The 20809-nt window shown below is 43.4% G+C and overlaps 3 long non-coding RNA genes across 3 annotated transcripts in view; 2 read left to right on the top strand and 1 right to left on the bottom strand.

Moving 5' to 3' along the window:
* Positions 1–9827, bottom strand: part of LOC137084318 (uncharacterized) — a 31464-nt gene extending 21637 nt beyond the window's left edge. Inside the window, exon 1 of the long non-coding RNA XR_010906738.1 lies at positions 9790–9827. This is a non-coding gene — a long non-coding RNA (uncharacterized lncRNA). The remainder of the gene's footprint in view (positions 1–9789) is intronic.
* On the top strand, positions 1259–1791 carry LOC137085155 (uncharacterized). Its single transcript, XR_010906921.1, has 3 exons — positions 1259–1310; positions 1448–1585; positions 1764–1791. It is a non-coding gene; the product is annotated as an uncharacterized lncRNA (long non-coding RNA).
* LOC137085154 (uncharacterized) lies at positions 1807–6274 on the top strand. Its single transcript, XR_010906920.1, has 2 exons — positions 1807–1894; positions 5752–6274. It is a non-coding gene; the product is annotated as an uncharacterized lncRNA (long non-coding RNA).
* Positions 9828–20809: the final 10982 nt, after the last annotated feature.

Below are 20809 nucleotides of genomic sequence, written 5' to 3'. Positions count from 1 at the left end.
TCCTGGACCACTACGTGGTATTCTTCCCGCTGTCGGCGCTTTTTCGGGATTTAATGTACTTAACAGCTTCGTGCACCTGTGCAGTGCGCTGACAACAACTACACGGGCAATCGCACTCGCACATACAACCAAAAAAGGCGCTTTTTTGTGTTGTGTTTTGGTCCAAGCGGCAAATTAATGTGATTGGCTGTTATCACTATGACGATCGCGTCAGCACCCAGCTTCAGCCACGCCCTCCGTCAAGCGTTAACGCCTACGCCCCGTGTGAATGCGGCGTAAGTGTATGCCCACTTGCTGTCCACGTTCAGAAGGTAATGAAAACATCATCAAAGTAGTCCATACACTGTAAAAAATTTTTTTGCGATTTTGTTATTTCAACAAATTTTTTTCAGTAGAGATAACTAGATTGTCCAGACAACAAGGCATTTTAAGTTTTCTTGTCCTCAACTAGACTGAAAGTTAAGTGAACAAGTATAATTGTTGTTTTAACTCAAAAACATATGTTGAAATAACTAAACTAGATTTTCTGTTGAATGAACAAGTATAATTGTTGTTTTAACTTAAAAACATAAGTTGAACTGTTCTGGATTTTACTCCAATTATACTTTAGTCTATTTATTTAACTACAGTAAACTAAACTTAATCTACTATGTGCAGCTGATTTATATACAACACTCCAATTATATAGATATGAGCACATTTATTTAACTTACCGTATTTAATGCGTACCATTCCACACCATTTAAACCAAGTCTTAATTCAAGGAGTCAATGAGTAAAGAGTTTTTGTATTAACACGGCTAGTGAAAACAGCGCCATCTGGCGGAGAGGATAATTATGTACATCCAGGAAATGCACGTGCTGTATGCGCGCGCCCCCGTATCCCCTCCCCCACCGACTGACAGACCACACGCCATTTCCATTCAATCGCAATGCTGAGCAAATGAGTAGTGTTTACACCGGCATAGTGTTTTATCTCATTAACAGTATGAAGTTTATAACATTATATTGTGGTAGGATGGTGTGTGTGTGTGTGTCCGTGCGCACCTAAACTTAGAGATATCTTCTTTGACTCGCGGTGCAGAGCGGAGGATAGAAACAGGCGACTGAGGCGAGAGAACTTTTTTACAGGGAAATATTATAAAGTAAGTGTTTTATCTCATTTACCATTTGTTTTTCATAATTTATTGATTTATACCAATATGTAACTTATATGCTGTGCGCGTTTAAACGAGCCAAAAAAATTCTCTCAGGGGAGAACTCACCGTGCAGTGCAGACATGGAGTTTACTTTTAACCAAGATAACACAAAGTAAGTTACGTGTTTAACCTCATCTACAAAGTGTATTTATGACATTATATTGTTTTATAATTATATATTTGTGTGTGTGTGCGTGTGCGTGTGCGTGTGCGTGTGTGTGTGCGCGTGTGTGTGTGTGGTGTTCCCAGAGCCGTTGAAATACGGAGTTCCTAACGTTACACGCTTTTACCTCGCGGGGTTCATGGAGCTCTCAACAACTCGCGCCGTCTATTTGTTCGAATGGTTGGAGGTGGACAGCAGTTTCACTATATTTGCTGCAATTTCTGGTAAATATTAACTTTATGAATTTAAATAATATCAAATTGTGAAATTTGAAGTATTCAGCCCTAATTAAATCACATTGAGTCATTGTACAGTGTAAACATTTCAACATGTTGTCAATAAGCCTATAAAATGTTTTTTGTTTTTTTTTAAAAATGTTTTTATCTATTGCTCCTTGACAAGAAACTGAACTGGTTTACGGATCGGATGACTACGGATGACGGAAACTACATCTCGCTTCACTGCATGGTCTCTCTCTCAGATCGCCATCAGATACAGATAAGTTTCATGAAACTCCTTGAAAATTATTAAATGTGAGTTTGAATCGATACAGGTAAAATAAATAACTATTAAAGGGTAAGTTCACCCAAAAAGGAAAATTACCTCATGATTTACTCACCCTCAAGCCATACTAGGTGTATTCCAGACGAATACAATCGGAGTTATATTTAAAAAAAATCTAAAGCATTATAAATGGCAGTGAATGGCAGTCCAAATTTTTAAGCCCAGAAAAAAGTGCATCCATCCATTGTAAAAGTAATCCACATGGCTCCAGGGGGGTTAATAAAGACATTCTGATGTGAATCGATGGGTTTGTAATGTAAAAAGTTATAATGTAAAATATGTAGCTTCTGGCGCGACGGCCTTCCGTATTAAAGTTACGGAAAAAGTGTAACTGGCACGGCGATGTCGTCGGATGTAGAGGGGAAGAAAAACGCAACTGGCGCAGCGACGGCATCGGACATGGTGTAAAAAAAACGTAATTGCCGCGACGATGACGTCGGACGTGGCGTAAACCTTTTGAACTTCGAGAGGCATTACACTTATTTCGTAAGTTGAGGGCGGTCCGCCAGAAGCCTTTATTAACCCCCCGGAGCCTTCTGGATTATTTTTATAATGGATACAGGGCTTGACATTAAGCATGTTCATGTGCTTGTCCGGAAAAAAGTTTGATATTTTGTGTGTGTGTGTGTGTGTGTGTGTGTGTGTGTTTTAAATATAATTTATTCTGAAGCAATATGCTGACCAGTATTCAATCAGCTTTGACATATTTAAATCTGCATATTTGTGAATTTTTTAATTATTATTTTTTACTTTATATAAAGGGCATTTCCCCTCTAATCTTATTAAAGGGTTACTTCAGCGATTAGCATATGGCTTTGTATCAGTAGAAACCCTGGAGAATATTCAAATTATTGTGCTTTCCCCCCTCATATCTCCCTGAGACAAGAGATTTATGCATTTTATTTCTGGAAAAATTCCTCCTATGATGCAAAATGACGATTTTTGCATCATAGGAGGAATGTTTGCCCAGAGGCTAAAGACTACAGCCAGCAGAGGGAGCTATTTCCGCATGTTTTGAATCTGCGCATGGGGGATGGGAGATTACACTCAGCTGGCAGGGAGAGCTCAGCTTGCAGCTACAGGATCATTTAAACGGAGCTATGGTGAGCAATGTAAGTCTTTTAACTTCTCAAATTCATTTCTATGAAAGTTAAGCTTGCAAAGGCATGAACTGAAACGCGTGCCAGACTGAACTCCTGTGTGAATGTATGCCGCGAATGTAGTCGCGATTACCTCAGCTCTCATCACTCGTGCAGTTAGTGCTCAGTGCTGTGAGACTCGCGCGGTGACTCACTCATTATATTGAACAGACACGTTCAGTTTTTAATTGTAGTGTCTTCTATAACTCAGTCACAGTAATGAAGTTGGTGGTGTTGGGAATGGCACAGGGCAGCGAAGCATTCTGGGAATTGTAGTCTTTCATCCCCATGGGACAAAAATACATTTTCTGTCTTTTCTCAGTCTAGAAGACACCAAATTCAAAAATAATTTCACATTTCTACTGCATTGATGACCCAGTTTAAATACAGATTCATCTTCCCAGCGCTGAAGTACCCCTTTAAATATAGGCTATGCTTCAGGTTTCATTTTATATTGTAAAATTTGATCTATACATTAATTTAAAATAAGACACTATAAGGGCTGTTACCAATCACATTAAATAATTTACACTGAAAAATTTAATTTGCATTAAATAATGTTTTGAAATTTGTATTTTTGGATAGACCAATAATGTTTAAACATCAAACCAAACCTCCAGTAGGTGGTAGCAGGTGGCCGTTTTAATGAGTGAGTCATTGAGTCGTTCATTCAAACGATTCATTCAACCGCTGAATCGTTCAGTAACACACATGTTGCTGTGACTTGTTGCGGTTCTGCTGTGAATGATTTTCACTGCTGAAATAGAACAAAACATTAAATATTGCTTCTTAAATGTAAGTGACTAAGGGAATGTTAATTTAAGTGAATGTTAATTGTTTTGCTATGAACTGTCATATGAAGTCAGTGTCATTTTCAGTCGTGGTGGTATTCAGGAAAACAGGTCAAGTGTTGTAATGTCTTCTCTAGAGGCTGCACAAGTGTCAACAGCGCAACCTTGTTATCGTCAGTTCATTATATATTATTATCCACTATCAATCGCCACTTACACTAAATTAATGCAATCATTCTTGCATTTTGGTGATTCGCTAGCTATTTTTTGTTTTAATCAGGTCCATCGGGCAAGTAAAATTCTCTTTCACTTGTCCCTTCGAAAAATCCACAAGCGTTAATGTCGAGCCCTGGGATAGATGCACTTTTTTTCTGAGCTTCAAAATTTGGGCAGCCATTCACTGCCATTTATAATTTTTGGATTAGCCAGAACTTTTTTTAATATAACTGATTCAGGGCTCGACATTAAAGCTTGTCAGGGACAAGTGAAAGAGAATTTTACTTGCCCGATGGACAAGGGCCTGATTAAAACAAAAAATAAATTAACGTTAGCCAATCACCAAAATGCAAGAATGATTGTGCATTAATTTAGTGTAAGTGGCGATCGATAGTGGATAGTAATATATGATGAAATGACGATAACAAGTTTGCGCTGTTGACACTCGTGCAGCCTCTCGAGGAGAAATTACAACACTAGAGCCATTTAAGCTGTTTCCTGAATACAATCACGACAGAAAGTGACTCTGATTTCAAATGACGGTTCCATAAACATTACATTAACATTCACTTAGTCACTTACATTTTAGATGCAATATTGAGTGTGTTTGTTCTATTTCAGCACGAAAATCGTTCACAGCAGAACCGTAACGCGTCTCACAGCAACTGAACGATTCAGTGTTTGAATGAATCGTTTGAATGAATGAATCAATGGCTCACTCATTAGAACGGCCACCTGCTGCCACCTACTGGAGGTTTAGTTTCATGTTTAAACACACTTTCTAACATTTGTATTTGTCTATTCAAAACTACAAATCTCAAAACATTATTTAATGTAGTTGTGATTTTTCAGTGTAAATTATTTTATTTGATTGGTAACAATGGTAACCCTTGTATTGTCTTATTTTAATTTAATGTATTGATCAAATTTAACAATATAGAATGAAACCTGAAGCAGAACCTTTATTTAATAAGATTAGGGGGGAAATTCCCTTTATAAAAGGTAAAAATATCATACATTTCAAATGATTCAATATTTTTTTTTTAAATCACAAATATGCATATTTAAATATGTCAAAGCTGATTGAACACTGGGGAGAATATTGCTTCAGAATAAATTATATTTACAATGCACACACGCACGGAAAAACAAAAAAATATCGAACTTTTTTCCGGACACGCACATTTTTTATTTGGCCAAGTGAATGAACGATATGAAACAAGAATGTAATACACCTAGGATGGCTTGAGGGTGAGTAAATCATGGGCTGATTCTCACTTTTGGGTGAACTAACCCTTTAATATGACAGTGGTTTTAAATGTTGTTTTTGTTGCTTTTTTGCATTTGAATATTGCACTTTACTAGTAGATACAGCATGGAATAAACATGTATGAACATCAGAGAATATGTTTAAAGATACAGTACAATGTATGAAATCTGTATTGTCTCATGTAATCGCAGTGTTTCAACTGTGCAAACGTTAATAAACGTCAATAAATAGCTTTTAAGCAATGTCATGTCACATTTACCTCAGAAAAAATATTCTGTCAGCTAGAAAAAGTATATTTACTATATTGCATAGTTATTGTATTGCTGTTCTTTAGTATTTAATGAATGTTTGAATAAATATTTTATGACAGCACCACTTAAAATTTGTATCTGTGTCTCATTTTTTTCCAGCCAGATGATGATGAGAGAGACATTGTTCATGGGGTTAATGTAGGGCATCTTGACCATGAGTGAGGACATCAGACATGATAGTGCCTTCCCAGATGATGTTGTGGATGTGGATGTCATACTAGACGGAGATTGTGGTCATGGATCTAGAAGATGCCCTAAATGCCTTTGCCACACTGTTTGGGCTCGAGCTATGAGGTTATCCAACTTTTTATTTTATTTTTATTTTTAATCTAGGTTTAATGGTTGGGGAGAGCTGCAAAGCTGAAAAAAATGCAGTGAGGTAACACTGGTGCATATGTGCTGTTTATGCTCATTGATAAATGTACTGAAGCTTGAGAGCTTACACATTGTTAATTAAAATGAACTTAAATTAAGTTTAAATTAAAATGGTATAAAGCCAAATCAGAGGTGTTTAACAGTCTGTGCCGTTTCTTTTTGCAATTTTCTGAAGAAAGGACATTTCAGACCTTTTGTGTGGTTGTTTTTGGTGTTTGTTTTTGCAATAAATATAAATGTGTACTGATATGTGTTGCTGTGATTTTAATTTGCTATAGGTTTTATTCTAAATCAAATGTAATTTACAAATCAATATAGTAATGCAATTAATACTTATTAAAGCAGCTTTGCAACCAACTAAAGTGAAGTTATGATGACTAGAACATTTAAGTTCAGAAAACTGAAGTGAAGTTATGATGACTAGAACATTTAAGTTCAGAAAACTGAAGTGAAGTTATGATGACTAGAACATTTAAGTTCAGAAAACTGAAGTAAAGTTATGATGACTAGAACATTTAAGTTCAGAAAACTAAAGTGAAGTTATGATGACTAGAACATTTAAGTTCAGAAAACTAAAGTGAAGTTATGATGACTAGAACATTTAAGTTCAGAAAACTGAAGTGAAGTTATGATGACTAGAACATTTAAGTTCAGAAAACTAAAGTGAAGTTATGATGACTAGAACATTTAAGTTCAGAAAACTGAAGTGAACTTATGACTAGAACATTTAAGTTCAGAAAACTGAAGTGAAGTTATGATGACTAGAACATTTAAGTTCAGAAAACTGAAGTGAAGTTATGATGACTAGAACATTTAAGTTCAGAAAACTGAAGTGAAGTTATGATGACTAGAACATTTAAGTTCAGAAAACTGAAGTGAAGTTATGACTAGAACATTTAAGTTCAGAAAACTGAAGTAAAGTTATGATGACTAGAACATTTAAGTTCAGAAAACTAAAGTGAAGTTATGATGACTAGAACATTTAAGTTCAGAAAACTGAAGTGAAGTTATGATGACTAGAACATTTAAGTTCAGAAAACTAAAGTGAAGTTATGATGACTAGAACATTTAAGTTCAGAAAACTGAAGTGAAGTTATGATGACTAGAACATTTAAGTTCAGAAAACTGAAGGGGAAGTTTTTATTACTAAATGGAATTAGTTCAGATAACTTATCCAAATAAGTAAGAGAAACTTAAAAGTGAAGTTATGATGACTAGAACATTTAAGTTCAGAAAACTGAAGGGGAAGTTTTTATTACTAAATGGAATTAGTTCAGATAACTTATCCAAATAAGTAAGAGAAACTTAAAAAAACCAATGCAAAAAGATAACAAAATATATTAAGTTAAGTCAACAAATAATTTTTTACAGTGTATGTGACATCAGTTGATTAGTTACACTTTTTTGAAGTGTCGACAATACATTTTGGTCCAAAAATAACAAAAAATTTGACTTTAATCAGCATCGTCTTCTCTTCGGCGTTTGTTTTCAAACCTCAAATAAAGAATCAAACGGTCATGAATCAGTAGATTGATTCGTGATTCATATCGCCAATGTCATGTGATTTCAGCAGTTTGCCACACGATCTGAATCTTGAATCATGACCGTTTGATTCTTTATTTGAGGAACGCGGAAGAGAAGACAATGCTGAAGAAAGTCGTATTTTTTGGACCAAAATGTATTGTTGACGCTTCCAAAGAGTCTAACTAACCAACTGATGTCACTTATGGACTACTTTGAGGATGTTTTCATTACCTTCTGGACGTGGACACAAAGTGGGCATATGTAGAACATTCGTCAAATAATATTGCACTTGCTGCTAGTATTAATCATAGGCCAGTAGGTTCGACTATAGAGGTGTAATAAAGACAACACTAGAATTAGTAAAGAAAATCTTTAGTAAAAAATTGAAATTTCTTTCAAGGGAAAATAAAATAAAATTATGGAAACAAAATAAAATTCAAACCATGTCACAGTTTGTTGATCAATAAGTGAATCACAGTTAAATGAATTTTCAATTCAATTGAATAATTGAATAAGTTCACTTGACTCTTGGTTGGTTTGGGTGCACCCTCTAGGCTAAACAAACTTCCTGGAATAACACACCTACAGTATCAATTTCAAATGTCACAATTATAATTTATAAATTATAGCACTTTGGGATTGTATTTAACTATGAAAAGGGCTTTACAAATAAAATATATTATTATTATTATTATTATAAATGTGGACAATTCACTCAATTCACATTCAAAAATAAATCCTTGATAAAACAAGGAAAAACAATGGTTCACAATAAGAGTCCAATAAATCACAAAAGATTTCTTGAATGGATCAGTTCAAAAGTGCTCAGTTCAAAAAGGTTCAGTTCAGAAAGGTCTATAGGGCTTGGGCACCGCGTTGCATTCTGGGACGTCGCGGCCATGTTGATGGCCTCGCGAATGTAAACATACAGCAAGTCGAATGAGGAGAAGCAGAGTTGGGAGAAAGAAAAAACATGTTAAAATCCTGAAAGGGATGTGGAATTTACCGGGATACGTTAAATAGGGAAGGCAGGGACCGCTAGAGACAAAATCGGAACTATTAAAGTTTTGGATCCACATGCATTTCCAAAGAAAGAGCGGAGCACCGACGACGACGACGAAAACTTTATTTAGTTGGTCCCCAACAGACATTCTACTGACTATAAGTAACTTTGCAACTACAATTCAACTTATTCTACTAACCCGAACCCAACACATATAACCATAACCTACCAGTCTACTAACAGTACAGTTAATACTCTAATTAGTGTTAGTTGACATGCTGTTGAAAACGTACATAGTTAGTAGAATGTTTAAAGTGTACAATCGAAATAAAGTCTAACCGAAACGTATATATTATTATTATTATTATATAAGAAATTGCTCTGCCTCCGTTTTTATTTGTTATTGCAATGTTATTGTTTACTATATTTATAATTTGCACTTCCTCCATTTCTGTATCTTTTGTTGTTATTTTATAGATACCTATTTATTTGCTTATATAGTATTGAAATAATTTATTTTTTTAAAAAAAGTGTATTTATTATTGTTATATAAAGTGCACTCCGTTATATAAAGTGCAACAACTTGCACTCCGTTTTCTGTGTTCATTTTTTATTTGTAACCTTTTGCCTTGAAGCATTCCACCGTTCTGTGTTCTCAGGTTGCACTACTTGCAAATAAACACAAAAAAAACATCTGATTGTGTGACAATTCTTGCTTTTTGCACATCGTACTGTTATTACTTCTTGTCCGTGGTTGCGCCTCCAAGCATGAAAGCGGTGGAAAGTTAATCCATTTTCGACATTTCCCATGGTGATTATGTGTTGCGCTGTTACACCCCAAAATGCAGCAACGGTTTACCATAGTTGAAATAACGCCAAAATAATCAAATTAAGACACACGACTGAGAGGGAGTACGTCTATAAACAGTGCGCAGTAGTCCGAGTAGTAGTAAAGGATGCCATCAACATGGCCGCCACGCCAAGTAATGACGTCATGACGCCCAAGCCCTATTTGAAGATCCGATTCGAAGATTCGGTTCAAATATTCAAGTCCGTAGAATCGCTAAAAACGATTCAGTAGTTCAAAAGAAAAATCCGCTGAGCAAAAATAAAACAATCATTGAGCAGTCTCTCTCTCGGAAAATAAGAAACTAACAGACAATCAGATCTTTCCTACCCAATTCCTCAGGATTTTGTTTGAACTCAAATCTCACAGTTCACAATGTTCATCTCACCGGGAAAGGCTCGCCATCTCGAATCATCACGCTCACGCCCGTTTCACACATACTCCGTCTGCAGTGCGTGTGCGGTGCGTGTTGCGCTGCGTATGCGTTGCAGGAGCCCCACACCCTGTAGTCCTTTCACATATGCTGCGTTTGCAGTCCGCAACTGATCCGCTTTTACATACCACAAACACAGCATTTATTAATTATTTTTTTATTTAAAATCCAGAAGTTGTTACTAATCTTGGCTCATCAGAATTGCAATTCTCTTTGTTTAATCTTTCTGAGTAGACAGGTTAACGTAGGCTACAAGCCTACATTTAAACAACATTTTTTCAATTCATTAATTCATATTTATATATTAATATACTTTAGATTTAGCTCACACAAAAGGCAAAACATTTAAACATAGGTTATAGCCTAAAATCATAAACATTTTAAATTAGAAACTTAGAATAGGCTATTCAAAAACAGCCGACTCTCGTCTTTTCTTTCGTTTTTAAACCCTTTGAAAAGAAATCCTGCAGGTCAAAAATAACTTTGCATTTCAACTCCAAGAAAGTACGAGTGCTCTCCATTATGGCACATTTTTTACCTAAATACCAGGTAAGGTGTCGTTTTGTTGCTTTACTTGAGAAAAAAAGCCATGTGTTGACTTTGAAACAAGAGTATATTTTAAATGATATGCATCCGTGTTGAAATTACTAGATTTTCGCGTCAGTACATGTTTATTTTAATGCGAACAATGTTCTATCACTTTAATGCAGCAACGCAAGGCAGCGCAGCGCAGCGCAGCAAAAAATAGACTCGGTATGAAAACGATCCGTGCACTGCTGCAGACGCAACGCTCCTGGAACGGACTGACGGACTGCATCCGCGTGCAGTGTGAAAGCTGTCATCCGTTAACATGGGTACGGAAAAAAATACGCAACGCACACGCACTGCAGACGGAGTATGTGTGAAACGGGCGTCACGCTGAATTGAACAGTTCCAGCGTAGGCCAAAAACGTACTCGGTTACTTTCGTAACCTCGGTTCCCTGAGAGAGAGGAACGAGTATTACGTATGGGAAAAACTCCTTTTCTCGAGAATGTGAAGCAAAACTTTTAATAAAGGTATCTATGTAAAGCGCAGTGAGCTGCACGGCCATAGCCCAGCGCGAGGAGCGCTCTGATTGGCCGGGCTGCGGCAACTGCAGGAACCTATGGTGAGGCGGCTGAGAGGAACGAACCAATGGGGGGCGTTCCAGAAGCCCGCCGAAAAAGGTGCTTATATTTGCATACAGGAGGCTATATAAGACCCTAATTCGCCATAGGTGTCAGGTTTTAAGATCGACTGAAGCGATACCTGAGAAGCATAAACACGGCACGGAACGTAATACTCGTTCCTCTCTCTCAGGGAACCGAGGTTACGAAAGTAACCGAGTACGTTCCCTTTCGAGAGAGGTTCCTCGTATTACGTATGGGAACACAATGTAAAGCGCCGTGTGTGCTGACTGACCCAGTATACCCAAAGCACATGTTATAAACCCCCGAGACACCGACAGAGGCGGCTTATAAGGGGAATGAAGAACCGGAAGAGTCGGTTCGTTTGAACAGCTGATCGGACATAGTCGGATCTTATGATGAATGAATAGTGCTTAAGGACTAATGTGTACAGGCCAAAATGTAAGGCAATCTGTTTGCCAGGGTCAAGATAGAGCCTAGATGGAGAGAAGCCCTGCTTGTAGAGCTGGAACCTCCAACTTGTAGAATCTGATAAAAGTGGACGGAGAGGCCCAGCCTGCCGCCGCACAGATATCTTCCAAAGAAATGTCACACGACCAAGCCCAAGATGAGGCCATGCCTCTAGAGGAGTGGGCTTAAATGCCTGTAGGACAGGTTAGGTCCTGGACCTATATGCTAGTGGGACTGCATCCACTATCCAGTGTGAGAGACTGTTTCATGACAGCACAAACTTTAGTGCGGCCACCGAAGCAATGAAGAGCTGATCCGACTGCCTGAAGGGGGCGGAGCGCTCTAGATACAATCTCAATGCTCTGACTGGGCAGAATAGGTTTGCGTCTTATTCTCTCTGAGACGCGGGTTAAGCAGTGCAAAGACCTGCATACTGAAGGGGTTGATAGCACTTTCAGCATAAAACCATGCCTCGGTTTGAGCACAACCTTGAAGTTGCTGGACCCAAACTCAAGACAGGAAGGGCTCACGGAGAGTGCAGGTAAGCCACCCACTCGGTTAACCGAGGCCACAGCCAGCAGAAAAACGGTTTTGAGTGATATGTGCTTCAAGCTCGTGTTCTGAAGTGGTTAGGAGGGGGAACCCTTCACGGCCTCCAAAACCATGGCGAGGTCCCAAATAGGGACCGAGGTAGGGGCAAGGCGGGCTGAATCCCTGGCCCCTTTAAGAAAACACACAATAAGATCACTTTTCCCTAGTGAATGTGCCGCGATCGGAGCGTGGCTAGCTGCTATGGCGGAGACACACACCCCGAGTATGGAGGGGGGGACGACCCGCATCCATTAGCTCTTGGAGAAAGCGAGCGGTTCCGCCGGTTCGCATGAGTGTGCGTCGATGTTTCGCGTAGCACATTGGTTAGAAAACCACTGACCACTTCAAAGCAGAGCTGCCAGATAGCAGGGGCTCTAGCTTCCGAAATAGTGTTCATAACTTGTCAGAGAGGTTCCCGGATACCGTTGATGGGCCATACGTGGAGGGCCCACAGCTCGGGATTGGGATGCCAGACCTTCCCTTTCATTGGCAGAATAGGCATGGGGCTGTGTCTGACAGCTGAAACAGTATGGAGAACCATGTGCGGTTCTTCCAAAGTGGGGCTATTAAAAAGCACAGGCTGCAGCTGGATCGCGATCGGAGGGAACATATAGAGGGAGTCTGGGCCAACATGGGCCAGGGCATCCCTGCGTTTGCAGAAAAAATATTGGGCAGCGTGTGCTGTGCGAGCTGAATTGTTTGCGGGTAAAGGGACCATCCCCCTGGGGACATGGGTCCTCTAGATAACATGTCCGGACCCTGATTCAGAATACCTGGCACGTAAGCCGCCCTTAGGGAGCTCAGATTGTGCTCTGCCCATAAAAGGAGATGCTTAGCCATGCAGTGAACAGAGTCTGATCTCGGCTGCCCTAGCGATTTTATGTACATTATCAAGACGTGGTGGTTCTTATGCCGTAAGTCTTGAGTCTATGACAATGACTGTACTGATAAGCCTGCCCCTCGAAGGCGAATCTCAAGAATGGCCTGTAGTGGGGATGGGGGGTTATCGTAACGTGAAGTATGCGTTTTTCAGATCTATTGAGAAAACCCAATCCCCGGGGCGAATGTGCGCGAGGATTTGTTTCACCGTCAGCACCTTGAAACGAGCGTGTCATAAGTGCTTTGTTCAAATGCCTGGAAAATGGGCCTGAGACCGCCACCCATTTTCGGCATGAGGAATTAGCGACAGTAAAACCTGACTCGCTAGCGTCGGGTGTACTGTTTTCGCCGCTCTCTCCTTTAACAGTCTCAATGCCTCAGCGAGAAGCACGTGACTGACACTGCTTCTTACAGAGGGCTCGACCACGGCTTGAATCGCGGGGTCTGCGAGCAAAACTGTAGCGAGAACCTCGTTTTATATGTTCAACACCCAATATTATATACCAGGAATGGCCTGCCAGGCCTGGGCTCGTAATGTGCAAATCCACAGGGGTAAACGCACACAGCATTAGTGTGCAGACGAGCGTGTTTAACACAGGCTAGTTGACTGCAATATTTCATCTCCAGTCACTTAACTTAAGGGAACTGGGAGAATGTAAGGAAGTGCGGGTGGTATGTGAGCCATTCCACAATGCCGTTATGCTCTAGTCTAGACTGAAAGCACGCATGCAGACAAGCGTGTTTGACCACAGGCTAGTTGACTGCAATAAGGCTAGTTGACTTTATATGGTGTAATCCGGCCGCGGCGGGATTTATTTGTGATTTTGTGAGGCTGAATTAACAGTGCTTATGTAGGGGTGCACACTGTGTAGTGGACACTTTGTCTACAGTGTAAAAACCTTTCCAGCCGCCTGAATAAAGGGGACTGGAAGTGATAGAGTGAAAAAAGGGCTTAGCTTGGCAGCCATTTTCTGACGCCCTTATGCTCTGACAGTGAGCGCGTGCTATGACGTAAGCCGCGCTCTAGACAGCAACGCGCTGTGGGAGGGGCGCGCGCTATCATGACAAGGCAGCCATTACAACTTCCTTGGCAGTAAGCGCGCGCTGCAGCGACATTGTTCTTGACATACCCAACAGCCCGAGCTCGCTCGTCTAACTTACTCTAGTATTCTCTGTCCGCAGCGCTTCAGCACGACGGCAGTAGAATGAGCACGGCGAGAGCTTCGGCTCGAGTTAGTTTATTCACTCTAGTATTCTCTGTCCGCAGCGCTTCAGCACGGCGGCGGTAGAATGAGCACGGCGAGAGCTTCGGCTCGAGTTTGTTTATTCACTCTAGTATTCTCTGTCCGCGGCGATAGAGCGACAGGACGAGAGAATTGGAAGCGTGAGGTAAAACTCTGTCCGCGGCGCTTCTAGCACGGCGAGAGCTTCGGCTCGAGTTTGTTTATTCACTCTAGTATTCTCTGTCCGCGGCGATAGAGCGACAGGACGAGAGAATTGGAAGCGTGAGGTAAAACTCTGTCCGCGGCGCTTCTAGCACGGCGAGAGCTTCGGCTCGAGTTTGTTTATTCACTCTAGCATTCTCTGTCCGCGGCGATAGAGCGACAGGACGAGAGAATTGGAAGCGTGAGGTAAAACTCTGTCCGCGGCGCTTCTAGCACGGCGAGAGCTTCGGCTCGAGTTTGTTTATTCACTCTAGTATTCTCTGTCCGCGGCGATAGAGCGACAGGACGAGAGAATTGGAAGCGTGAGGTAAAACTCTGTCCGCGGCGCTTCTAGCACGGCGAGAGCTTCGGCTCGAGTTTGTTTATTCACTCTAGTATTCTCTGTCCGCGGCGATAGAGCGACAGGACGAGAGAATTGGAAGCGTGAGGTAAAACTCTGTCCGCGGCGCTTCTAGCACGGCGAGAGCTTCGGCTCGAGTTTGTTTATTCACTCTAGCATTCTCTGTCCGCGGCGATAGAGCGACAGGACGAGAGAATTGGAAGCGTGAGGTAAAACTCTGTCCGCGGCGCTTCTAGCACGGCGAGAGCTTCGGCTCGAGTTTGTTTATTCACTCTAGTATTCTCTGTCCGCGGCGATATCGCGACAGGACGAGAGAATTGGAAGCGTGAGGAAAAACTCTGTCCGCGGCGCTTCTAGCACGGCGAGAGCTTCGGCTCGAGTTTGTTTATTCACTCTAGCATTCTCTGTCCGCGGCGATAGAGCGACAGGACGAGAGAATTGGAAGCGTGAGGTAAAACTCTGTCCGCGGCGCTTCTAGCACGGCGAGAGCTTCGGCTCGAGTTTGTTTATTCACTCTAGTATTCTCTGTCCGCGGCGATATCGCGACTGAACTAGAGAAGAGGAAGACTGAGGAAAAACTCCGTCTGTCCGCGGCGCCTCCTCAGCGCGACGGTATAGTGACGAGAGCTTCGGCTCGAGTTCGCCTATTCACTCTAGTATTCTCTGTCCGCGGCTGTAGCGCGACGGAATGAGAGAAGAGTGGGAACAACTCTGTGGCAGCGGGCGGAAGAAGAGCCGCGGCGGCGGCAGAGTGAAGAGAGCTTCGGCTTGAGTGTGCTCATGTCCTCTAACATTCTCTCTTTCCGCGGCGCTATTCAGCGCGACGGGACGAGAGCAGAGGGAGAGTGAGAAGAGCTCCGTCTTTCCGCGGCGCTTAACGACGCGGCGGAACGAGAGAGTCCTCGAGTAGAACAAGCCTGTAAGCTCTAGAAGTGGCGTTGCAGCGGCAACACACACACAAACACATATAACACTCAACATAGACACAGTTTAAAGGATATATAACGCCGGATGGCGTAGCTGGAACGGCAGAGAAGGCGGAGAGGGAGTCCGTCGTCCTCAGCTGCAGGTTCCGCTGGTGCCTTTTCAACGGCGGTGCTTCTTCCGGAGACCAGCGAAGGTATCGCTGAAGGAGATAAAATCTGACACCTATGGCGAATTAGGGTCTTATATAGCCTCCTGTATGCAAATATAAGCACCTTTTTCGGCGGGCTTCTGGAACGCCCCCCATTGGTTCGTTCCTCTCAGCCGCCTCACCATAGGTTCCTGCAGTTGCCGCAGCCCGGCCAATCAGAGCGCTCCTCGCGCTGGGCTATGGCCGTGCAGCTCACTGCGCTTTACATAGATACCTTTATTAAAAGTTTTGCTTCACATTCTCGAGAAAAGGAGTTTTTCCCATACGTAATACGAGGAACCTCTCTCGAAAGGGAACCCGACCTGCATGTGCAACAGGCAGTTTTCAGTTCACAATACACATTATATTAACTGCTTCTAGTCTTACAACAATCACATAGTAACAATTGTTACATTATTTAACATATAGCAGTTAAACTTCCATCGTAATTCGACAGCTTAGGTAACGATAATATCGCTTGAGAAACATAAAACGTACTCGGTTACTTTCGTAACCTCGGTTCCCTGAGAGAGAGGAACGAGTATTACGTAAGGGAAAAACTCCTTTTCTCGAGAATGTGAAGCAAAACTTTTAATAAAGGTATCTATGTAAAGCGCAGTGAGCTGCACGGCCATAGCCCAGCGCGAGGAGCGTTCTGATTGGCCGGGCTGCGGCAACTGCAGGAACCTATGGTGAGGCGGCTGAGAGGAACGAACCAATGGGGGGCGTTCCAGAAGCCCGCCGAAAAAGGTGCTTATATTTGCATACAGGAGGCTATATAAGACCCTAATTCGCCATAGGTGTCAGGTTTTAAGATCGACTGAAGCGATACCTGAGAAGCATAAACACGGCACGGAACGTAATACTCGTTCCTCTCTCTCAGGGAACCGAGGTTACGAAAGTAACCGAGTACGTTCCCTTTCGAGAGAGGTTCCTCGTATTACGTATGGGAACACAATGTAAAGCGCCGTGTGTGCTGACTGACCCAGTATACCCAAAGCACATGTTATAAACCCCCGAGACACCGACAGAGGCGGCTTATAAGGGGAATGAAGAACCGGAAGAGTCGGTTCGTTTGAACAGCTGATCGGACATAGTCGGATCTTATGATGAAAGAATAGTGCTTAAGGACTAATGTGTACAGGCCAAAATGTAAGGCAATCTGTTTGCCAGGGTCAAGATAGAGCCTAGATGGAGAGAAGCCCTGCTTGTAGAGCTGGAACCTCCAACTTGTAGAATCTGATAAAAGTGGACGGAGAGGCCCAGCCTGCCGCCGCACAGATATCTTCCAAAGAAATGTCACACGACCAAGCCCAAGATGAGGCCATGCCTCTAGAGGAGTGGGCTTAAATGCCTGTAGGACAGGTTAGGTCCTGGACCTATATGCTAGTGGGACTGCATCCACTATCCAGTGTGAGAGACTGTTTCATGACAGCACAAACTTTAGTGCGGCCACCGAAGCAATGAAGAGCTGATCCGACTGCCTGAAGGGGGCGGAGCGCTCTAGATACAATCTCAATGCTCTGACTGGGCAGAATAGGTTTGCGTCTTATTCTCTCTGAGACGCGGGTTAAGCAGTGCAAAGACCTGCATACTGAAGGGGTTGATAGCACTTTCAGCATAAAACCATGCCTCGGTTTGAGCACAACCTTGAAGTTGCTGGACCCAAACTCAAGACAGGAAGGGCTCACGGAGAGTGCAGGTAAGCCACCCACTCGGTTAACCGAGGCCACAGCCAGCAGAAAAAGGTTTTGAGTGATATGTGCTTCAAGCTCGTGTTCTGAAGTGGTTAGGAGGGGGAACCCTTCACGGCCTCCAAAACCATGGCGAGGTCCCAAATAGGGACCGAGGTAGGGGCAAAGCGGGCTGAATCTCCTGGCCCCTTTAAGAAAACACACAATAAGATCACTTTTCCCTAGTGAATGTGCCGCGATCGGAGCGTGGCTAGCTGCTATGGCGGAGACACACACCCCGAGTATGGAGGGGGGACGACCCGCATCCATTAGCTCTTGGAGAAAGCGAGCGGTTCCGCCAGTTCGCATGAGTGTGCGTCGATGTTTCGCGTAGCACATTGGTTAGAAAACCACTGACCACTTCAAAGCAGAGCTGCCAGATAGCAGGGGCTCTAGCTTCCGAAATAGTGTTCATAACTTGTCAGAGAGGTTCCCGGATACCGTTGATGGGCCATACGTGGAGGGCCCACAGCTCGGGATTGGGATGCCAGACCTTCCCTTTCATTGGCAGAATAGGCATGGGGCTGTGTCTGACAGCTGAAACAGTATGGAGAACCATGTGCGGTTCTTCCAAAGTGGGGCTATTAAAAAGCACAGGCTGCAGCTGGATCGCGATCGGAGGGAACATATAGAGGGAGTCTGGGCCAACATGGGCCAGGGCATCCCTGCGTTTGCAGAAAAAATATTGGGCAGCGTGTGCTGTGCGAGCTGAATTGTTTGCGGGTAAAGGGACCATCCCCCTGGGGACATGGGTCCTCTGGATAACATGTCCGGACCCTGATTCAGAATACCTGGCACGTAAGCCGCCCTTAGGGAGCTCAGATTGTGCTCTGCCCATAAAAGGAGATGCTTAGCCATGCAGTGAACAGAGTCTGATCTCGGCTGCCCTAGCGATTTTATGTACATTATCAAGACGTGGTGGTTCTTATGCCGTAAGTCTTGAGTCTATGACAATGACTGTACTGATAAGCCTGCCCCTCGAAGGCGAATCTCAAGAATGGCCTGTAGTGGGGGTGGGGGGTTATCGTAACGTGAAGTATGCGTTTTTCAGATCTATTGAGAAAACCCAATCCCCGGGGCGAATGTGCGCGAGGATTTGTTTCACCGTCAGCACCTTGAAACGAGCGTGTCATAAGCGCTTTGTTCAGATGCCTGGAAAATGGGCCTGAGACCGCCACCCATTTTCGGCATGAGGAATTAGCGACAGTAAAAACCTGACTCGCTAGCGTCGGGTGTACTGTTTTCGCCGCTCTCTCCTTTAACAGTCTCAATGCCTCAGCGAGAAGCACGTGACTGACACTGCTTCTTACAGAGGGCTCGACCACGGCTTGAATCGCGGGGTCTGCGAGCAAAACTGTAGCGAGAACCTCGTTTTATATGTTCAACACCCAATATTATATACCAGGAATGGCCTGCCAGGCCTGGGCTCGTAAAGCCAGGGGTTGAATTAGATTCGGGGGCTGGCCGCTTAGTAATAGGGGCCTGTTAGCCGGGTTGCTTGTGCTGTAACACTGCTTGTAACACTGTGGGGATAGTGTTAGTTTTGGCGGTGCAGGCTTTGCAGTGGGCGCACGCCTCACATTTATATTGTGTGTGCGAGAGTGAACTTTGTGAAAAGTGCTTGGGTGCAGGAGTGCAGACTGTAAAGTGGGCACATTTCCTACATAGAAAGCTCTTTTGTGTGTAGTGTAAACAATGTGCAGTGGCGCACAACCTACGTAGAACACCCACGGTGCAAACCAGTGAGCAAATCCACAGGGGTAAACGCACACAGCATTAGTGTGCAGACGAGCGTGTTTAACACAGGCTAGTTGACTGCAATATTTCATCTCCAGTCACTTAACTTAAGGGAACTGGGAGAATGTAAGGAAGTGCGGGTGGTATGTGAGCCATTCCACAATGCCGTTATGCTCTAGTCTAGACTGAAAGCGCGCATGCAGACAAGCGTGTTTGACCACAGGCTAGTTGACTGCAATAAGGCTAGTTGACTTTATATGGTGTAATCCGGCCGCGGCGGGATTTATTTGTGATTTTGTGAGGCTGAATTAACAGTGCTTATGTAGGGGTGCACACTGTGTAGTGGACACTTTGTCTACAGTGTAAAAACCTTTCCAGCCGCCTGAATAAAGGGGACTGGAAGTGATAGAGTGAAAAAAGGGCTTAGCTTGGCAGCCATTTTCCGACGCCCTTATGCTCTGACAGTGAGCGCGTGCTATGACGTAAGCCGCGCTCTAGTCAGCAACGCGCTGTGGAAGGGGCGCGCGCTATCATGACAAGGCAGCCATTACAACTTCCTTGGCAGTAAGCGCACGCTGCAGCAACATTGTTCTTGACATACCCAACAGCCCGAGCTCGCTCGTCTAACTTACTCTAGTATTCTCTGTCCGCAGCGCTTCAGCACGGCGGCGGTAGAATGAGCACGGCGAGAGCTTCGGCTCGAGTTTGTTTATTCACTCTAGTATTCTCTGTCCGCGGCGACAGTGCGACTGAACGAGAATTGGAAGCGTGAGGAAAAACTCTGTCCGCGGCGCTTCTAGCACGGCGAGAGCTTCGGCTCGAGTTTGTTTATTCACTCTAGTATTCTCTGTCCGCGGCGATAGAGCGACAGGACGAGAGAATTGGAAGCGTGAGGTAAAACTCTGTCCGCGGCGCTTCTAGCACGGCGAGAGCTTCGGCTCGAGTTTGTTTATTCACTCTAGTATTCTCTGTCCGCGGCGATAGAGCGACAGGACGAGAGAATTGGAAGCGTGAGGTAAAACTCTGTCCGCGGCGCTTCTAGCACGGCGAGAGCTTCGGCTCGAGTTTGTTTATTCACTCTAGTATTCTCTGTCCGCGGCGATAGAGCGACAGGACGAGAGAATTGGAAGCGTGAGGAAAAACTCTGTCCGCGGCGCTTCTAGCACGGCGAGAGCTTCGGCTCGAGTTTGTTTATTCACTCTAGTATTCTCTGTCCGCGGCGATAGAGCGACAGGACGAGAGAATTGGAAGCGTGAGGTAAAACTCTGTCCGCGGCGCTTCTAGCACGGCGAGAGCTTCGGCTCGAGTTTGTTTATTCACTCTAGTATTCTCTGTCCGCGGCGATAGAGCGACAGGACGAGAGAATTGGAAGCGTGAGGTAAAACTCTGTCCGCGGCGCTTCTAGCACGGCGAGAGCTTCGGCTCGAGTTTGTTTATTCACTCTAGTATTCTCTGTCCGCGGCGATAGAGCGACAGGACGAGAGAATTGGAAGCGTGAGGTAAAAACTCTGTCCGCGG

The sequence above is a fragment of the Pseudorasbora parva genome, chromosome 8 (genome assembly GCF_024679245.1).
Source record: "Pseudorasbora parva isolate DD20220531a chromosome 8, ASM2467924v1, whole genome shotgun sequence".
NCBI lineage: Eukaryota > Metazoa > Chordata > Actinopteri > Cypriniformes > Gobionidae > Pseudorasbora > Pseudorasbora parva.
The sequence above is the reverse complement of the archived record's forward strand: the minus strand, read 5'-3'. Positions and strand labels throughout refer to the sequence as shown.